Genomic DNA, 5,765 nt, shown 5'->3' with positions numbered 1-5,765 from the left:
TTCGCCAACTTAATACTAATTTAAAAATATTAATAATCACAGATAAATTTCAAGATCAATTAAATGCATTCCATATACTACTCATTTTATCTAGGGCTGGCAAAAATACCGAAATACCGAAATACCGCACTTACCGTACCGAAAAAATACTGAAAATACCGCATTTTTCGGTACCGTATGATACCTTACCATTAGATTAAGGCACAACAAAGGTATGAATTTTGCATATACCGCATCATACCGCATTATACCGCAATTACGGTATATACTGCAAAATTACGATATATACCGTAATTTTGCGGTATATACTGTTAATAATTATATATATTAATATATTTATTATTTATAAAATTATAATATTTAATATATTTATTATTTATAAAATTATAATATTTATATTTTCAAAACTAAAGAAAGATTAGTCATTAGAGGCGTAATTCGTAAAGCATTATTCATTAACCCTAATTCTTAATCTCAGATTCTCAATTCTCCATTCACGCCGCAGCAGCACTCCACCACCACCACTCCGCCGCACCACTTCGTCCACCGCCGTCCGCACCCTAATTGGTAAGTATTATACATAATTGATAGTGATTTTAATTTTTATCCCTTTTGGCAATTTTTTCTAATTCAATGGGTTGTTTGTTGGGATTTAGGAATGAATTAATGGGTGTGAAGTATATATGTGTTGTTGGCTGTTGCTGCTATAAACTTGTACAAAATTTCTCCTTTTGTACTTGATTTAATGATTCTTCAGTTTTATAGACAAGGTTTATTGAATGGAAGAGCAAAAAACTTTTTTTTTGTAGTTGATTTAATGGCAGTGTGTGCTTTATTTATTGTTTCTCCCATTTTAGTTATGCCTAGAGATATTTGTTGTTATAAATGTGCATTATTGTATACTTGGTAGCAATAGAATGAGCTTTTCTTGTGAAGTAACTAGTGATAATTTATAACTTCATTGGATCTATGTTTTAGACTTTGTAGACACCAAGGGTTAATTAATTTTCTGTTTAAAATTAACAATAGGTTAATTAATTCTATGTTATGATTCTCAATAATAAGTCAGTTTCTGTGATGATAAGTAGTGCTAATATTAAAATATATTGTCTTTTCAGGATGGAATCCGAAGCTTCTCATACGCTCCCAAGTCTGCCTATTTCAGAAACACCAAATAATTCAACAATTGATGATGGTTCCAGTAAAAAACGATCGTTAGAAGGTGTAGAAGACAAACCTCCTCTACCTCATACCAAAAGAAATAAAAGTCCATATTGGGAGCATTGCCAAAACAGACAAAGGATACGAGTGGCGGCAAGATACAAATAGGGGTATGTAATTACTGCAAAACTGAAATACCGGCTGCTCGTGGGAGTACTAGTGGCTTGAAAAATCACTTAGTCAACAGGTGCAAGCTAAGTCCATTGTATGATGTGAGCAGTGAGAAAGGTCAAACGGTGTTGACGAAAGAGACTATGAAACAAGGAAGTCGCATCGTTCCTCACTCTTTTAGTCAGAAAAGGTGTGAACTGAAGATGGCTCAATATGTGATCAGAGATGAAGTGTGTTTTCGAGCAGTTGAGAAGGAGGGATTTGTTGCTCTTGTGAATGAGTTTGAACCAAGATTTCAAATGCCCAGTAGAAGGAGAGTGGCAGGTATGGTTTATACCCTGTTTTTATAAGAGAAAAAAAAATACAAGCTGTTCTTAATGGACAAAGAGTCAGTATCACTACTGACACTTGGACATCCCTTCAGAATATAAATTATATGGTTGTCACTACACATTTTCTGGATAATGATTGGAAGTTGCATAAAAGAATTATCAACTTCACTAAAATCACAAGCCACGTAGGGGAAGAAATTGGAAAGTTGATTGAGATCTGTTTAAGGGAATGGGGAATAGAGAAATTGTTTTCAATCGTAGTTGATAATGCATCGTCTAATGATACTGCGATTGAATACTTGAAAAGGAGAATGAGGATTGATAAAACTTTGATGTTCGATGGGAAGTATTTGCATTTAAGATGTGCATGCCATATACTTAACTTGATTGTTAAAGATGGTTTGAAAGAGCTGAAATCTTCAATTAAGCCTATAAGGAAAGCTGTTTTGTTTCTTCATTCTTCGCCTGGAAGATTGAACAAATTTAGGGAGTTTGCTATACTAAGTTTTCTAGTACATCAACCGTTCCCATGGATGTGAAAACTAGGTGGAATTCTACCTATAAAATGCTTGATATTGCATTAAAGTATAGAATTGTGTTTGAGAGAATGGCTGAAGAATGTGTTCCTTTCATAAAATACTTCCGTGAGAATGATGAAAAGGGTAGGGCGATGATGCTTCCAAGTTCAGAAGATTGGGATAATGCAAAAGCATTTTTATACTTCCTCAAAAGTTTCTATGACCTGACTTTACAGCTAAGTGCTTCTAAAACTCCTATGTCCCATTTGATTGCACTTTCAATGTTTGCTTTACAAATTGAGATTGAGAAAAAGTGTGGTGATTCAGATTTCACTCTCTCAAAGGTTGCAAAAGCAATGAAACTGAAATTTGAAAAATATTGGGAGGATTGGAGTAAAATGAATCCACTGATTTTTATTTCTAATGTCTTGGATCCGAGGAACAAGCTTCAAATGCTTAAAGTTAGTGTCAAAAAACTGAAAGTCAGGAGCTTAACAAATGTTGATCAAGACCAACAGCTTCAACACTTGTGTGATCGATTTAAAAATGACTTGGTCAGTTTGTGGGGAGAATATAAGGGAGTAAATGATACCGTGTTGAATCAGAGGCCACTTCTAGAATGTGAGGATGTTGGAGACAATATTGGCCAAGGTGGATTGTATCTCTTTGATGAATTGTATAATGGAGTGCAAGAGGAAATTGAACAAGACCAACTGAATCAAATATCAACTGAAGTGGATAAGTACCTAGCTGATGAGATGGAGAAGAGGTCTAATCATACTTTTGATCTTTTGGAGTGGTGGAAATTAAATGCATCCAGGTATCCAATCCTTTCACTAATTGCGAAGGATATCTTTGCAATTCCAAGCTCAAAGGTTGCAAGTGAGTCTGCTTTTAGCTTAGGTAAAAGGGTTGTGGATTCTTTTAGAACGTGTTTGAGTCCAAAAATGGTAGAGGCATTGGTGTGCACTAGTGATTGGCTTAGAGCTGAAAATTTTATCTTATATAAGGATCCCATTGATGACGACCTTGAATTTTATAGAGAAATTGAAGAAATAGAAAAGAGTATGTTGCTTTACTCTTTAGTATCAATTATTAGCTTTATATCTTTATAGATGTTAATTATCCTTTTGTGTTTCTTTTGTAGATCAAAACATGGGCCAAGATGCTTCTCAAGTAACACCTCTACTTGAGCTAATCCTTTGCCTATCACAATTCACAAGCACAAGAATTGCAATTCACAATCCTTTGCCTAATCCTTTGTGAGTTGTTACAGTTTGAAATCAGCTTGCAATTAGATGGGTGATGATCTTTGTGAGTTGTTACAGTCTTAGCACAAGAATTGAAAACCGTAGCTGTATTAATTCTGTTCATAGGTCTTTTTGCAATGTTTTCATTTTTGTGTTATTTAGAGTTTATTTTCTTGTTATTTCCAATGAGATTGTTTACATTTTATTCATTTTAATTTCTAGTATTATTCTAAAGTATGTGCTTTTAAACATTATCTACTCTCTGTTGACTGTTGAGAAACATTATCTATCTTTAGTCGCATCTTTTTACAATAATTCAACACTTGACCTGATTGGTAGTTTTGGCATGTGGTTTATGAGAAATCATTGCTTATTGTTTTGAACAGAGTATATTTTGCTTCTAAGTTGGTCTTGAATGAGCTTGAGAAAAGCCAATTTATCTTTCTGATATGAGCCTGAGAAGAGTAGTATGTTATGCTTTATGTTTTCTATCAATGCTTTGGTATTTATCTTTATGATATGAGTTTTCCATGTTTGTTGTTTAATCTCGAACAGGTGTTGATGATGAATTGATGATTGATGCATAATGGAATGGCATCTTCTTTGAAGCTCAAGCATCACTTTCTCTACCCAAACCATGTTATTTAACCTTTTGGAAGTTGTATGAATATTGATGAACTATGTTTTGAATGTATGAACTATGTTTTGATTTTTGAATGACATGAATTATGTTTGATTGTGATGGAATTTTATATTTTGGACATTTTCTAGATAGATAAAATGTTATTTTCAATATTTTATAAATCAAACAGGTATGATTTGCGGTATACCGCAACACGGTACGGTATACCGAAATGTCGGTAAGGTAAAGGTTTTCAAAGATTGACATACCGAATTTTTGGTATACCGCAGATTCGTTAAGGTATAGGTATGACATTTTCTCATACCACAATTTGCGGTACGATATGCGGTATGACATTTTCGGTGCGGTATACCGTACCGTGCCACCCCTAATTTTATCTATCCATTCCATGTTTGTTTCATGTCTTTTATTCCCTTAATCAAATTCTAAGTTACTATTTCCACTAGTTACTTTATACTCCGTAATTACTAATCTTACTTAGTAAATCCTCAAATTTAGTTTAACATCCATAGTCATTCTAAATCATATTTCTTTTACCAAATCTTATAAATAAAACTCATTAACCTTATCAACTAAATTTCTTTAATCTCAATTATTTGCAATCGTTAGAATATGCTTCAATCATCAATTCTAGTCTCATTTCTATGGTTAATCCACTCACATAATCACACTTAGTTATTAGTCATTACCATATTCAATTCCTTACTCAAAAAAAGATCTTTCACTTCAATATTCCAATCAATTTTCCAAAATATGTCAAATGACCATTATAAATTCTAATAAATTTATTTTAGTCACTAAATAAGATATATTATTCATTTTCAACAACCATTTGACCAATTAAGATTCATGGATTAATGCACTAAGATAGTCAGTTCATACCCAAAATCATACATAAGTTCAACTCAATTTAGTTCAATGGAAAAACTTATGTTTCAAATTTTTAACTCAATCATACATAAGTTCAACTCAGAAAATTTTTACCTCATAACCAATCATAAGTTTCAAATAAAAGAAAAATAGGATAAAAGAGAGCCCTACCTTGATAACCATACGTTGGTTCGACTGGTTCAAAGCCTCAACACAAATTAAGTGAAACTTTCATAGATTGCTACTTCTTCTTCCTCCTTTGATTACTAATTGGTTGATTCTCCAAAGTGAGGTGAAAAGTAGGCTAGTAGCTATATTTGATTTTATAGCAAGAGTCGCATTATTTAATTAATTATGAATAGTAAATGACAAATGGCACTATTTTGATCATTCATATTCTTTCTAGATGATTCCATGTATAATTGTCTTGATTGTAGTAAAAAAAAATTAGAAACCTAAAAAAATCGTGCCTCTCGATGTTTTTTGGAGATAAAAATAAATATAGCATCTTTTATGCAAAATGACAATTTCTCCCTTCTATTATATACGCTATATAATTTCCGATTTAATTCTATTTTCTTGCTCAATCTTACTGACGCGATACATGTGTTACCCCAATACTATATAAAATAACATTCAGTGTTGTGCACAAATTATAAGAATTTCACCCTAAATTGGCAAATTTGTGTAGAAAGGAATTTTCCAACTAAACCCTGATTTGGGGTGTTACAATTATGTCTTGAACTAGTCTTTTCAGCACAACTTTCTCGAAGCGGACTGCTATTTGTTCAACAATCGTTGGCCGCCAGCGGTCCGCTGG

Source organism: Salvia splendens, chromosome 15 (assembly GCF_004379255.2).
Source record: "Salvia splendens isolate huo1 chromosome 15, SspV2, whole genome shotgun sequence".
In the NCBI taxonomy this organism is placed as follows: Eukaryota; Viridiplantae; Streptophyta; class Magnoliopsida; order Lamiales; family Lamiaceae; genus Salvia; species Salvia splendens.
The sequence above is the reverse complement of the archived record's forward strand: the minus strand, read 5'-3'. Positions refer to the sequence as shown.